The sequence below is a fragment of the Alligator mississippiensis genome, chromosome 1, assembly GCF_030867095.1.
Source record: "Alligator mississippiensis isolate rAllMis1 chromosome 1, rAllMis1, whole genome shotgun sequence".
Taxonomy (NCBI): Eukaryota; Metazoa; Chordata; order Crocodylia; family Alligatoridae; genus Alligator; species Alligator mississippiensis.
The window spans coordinates 482,829,643-482,831,556 of NC_081824.1; the positions used below are offsets into that span (position 1 = coordinate 482,829,643).

At 45.6% G+C, this 1,914-nt stretch overlaps 1 pseudogene; it reads left to right on the forward strand.

Moving 5' to 3' along the window:
* Positions 1 to 677: 677 nt before the first annotated feature.
* Positions 678 to 1,597, forward strand: LOC132249610 (olfactory receptor 51I1-like; annotated as a pseudogene).
* The last annotated feature ends 317 nt before the right edge of the window (positions 1,598 to 1,914 follow it).

Consider the following 1,914-nt stretch of genomic DNA (forward strand, 5'->3'; position numbering starts at 1 on the left):
CCATAAGGGATATCAGGGAAGCCTTGTTTAGTCATGAAGCTGGAATAGCCCTGCACAGTGGGGGAGCTTTCTAGATAACAGTGTCTTTCCGTATGCCAAGGCCTCAGCCATACAGATGAGGAGCCCCTCTCCACGTGCATTGCCTCCAACTGGTCATATCTGATTGGTACCAGCTCCCCCACATCACCTTTTAGCGTGTCCCAGAGCAGTCACTTCTCTTCCTTATGCTGCCCACTAAAGGCATGTGATGGAGGCAATGCATTCACTTGTGCCAACAACTCCAGATGGGTTCAGGACTTCTTATGCTTCTTGCACACACAGAGCCATGCATGCAGGTATTACACCAAATGCATGCAGGTATTACTTCCAAAGAACTGTGCCAGTTCCAGACCATTCCTACATATACCATATATCATGAGACCCCTCTGGTGGGTAAGCCAGAAATAGGCCTTGTTGGGATGCTTGGAAAGGGGTAACTGCTAAAATCCCCCCAAACTTGGAAGATCTGGAAGGCTCAGAAATTACCCAGTGGGACTGAGTGAAGAGACAAGGGCCTTATGCTTAGTAAAAAACAATTCTTGGTACTCAGAAATGGGCTTATTTCAAAATAAAAGATTTGCTTTTAGGGCAGAACAAGATGGCATTGGGATTTGTTTGTGCGAAATGTGGGTACATGCATGACCATTAACCAGCTACCCATTGGTCTCAAGGTGCAGCAAGTAAAGCTCAGGTTAGATGTTAGGGGAAAAAACCTCTCACTAGGAGGGTAGGAAAGCACTGGAACCGGCTATCCAGAGAGGTGGTGACAACTCCATCCTTAGAGATTTTTAAGATGCAGGTAGGCAGTCTTGAATGGGATGATCTAGTTGGGGCTGGTCCTGCTTTGAGCAGGGGTTTGGACTAGATGTGACCTCCTGAGGTCCTCTCCACCCTCATTGTCTATGATTCTATAATCTGGGCCCTCCAGCCTGAAAGCATCTCACCCCTGGATTGCTGTCTGCTCCTGCATGCTCTATGTCATCTCCATTATTAGGAACTGCACTTTTCTCTTCATCATAAGACTAGTCTCTCCATCACTCTATGTATTTCTTCCTGTCCATGCTGTCTCAGTGACCTTGGGGTCTCTTTCTCCGCCCTGCCCACAATGCTCAGCACCTTCTGCTTCAGATGTACAGAAATCAGTTTTGATACCTGCTTGGCCTAGATGTTTTTCATTCATTCCTTCTCCTTTATGGAATCTGGGATCTTACTGGCTATGTCCTTCAACTGCTGTGTTGCTGTCTGCAACCCGCCCAGCTATGAGGCCACCTTAACCCACCCCCGGATTGTGAGAATAAGGTTGGCCATTCTAATTCGAGGCATCAGCATGGTGTTGACCTTGCATTTTCTGATTCAACACTTGCCTTTTTGTACCCCAAATTCTCCTGCTCATTATGGCTTGTTTGCCATTCTCTCTGTCTTTGGGAATTAACTCCTTGCTTATTGTCATCTCCTACATTATGAGTCCGACAACCGTGTTCAGCATTGCATCTCAGGGGAAAATCACAAAGCTTTGAACACCTGCATCTCGCATGTCTGTACTGGCTTGATGTTCTGAGGCCTTTGTACACACCACATTTTTTGTTCTGTCTTGCGATGCAATGGCACGACTGAAAGCAATCAGAAAATCCGCTCATGCAAACAAAGTCTTTCTTGTGCATTAAAGTAAAACTCCTTGGACGTAGTTTAGTTTAGCTCACTGCAAATTAAAATGTTGCATGCATGGATTTGTTGTGTGCAAACACAAAGGCACTAAAAGATGTGTAATGAGCCTCCTTGTGCACCAGATGGCACTGACAATTTTTTGTAGTTCAACCCTTTGAATTGCTTCCGCTTTTTTTTTTTTTTTCTTATGCCATTTGCTGGCTCCGTGGT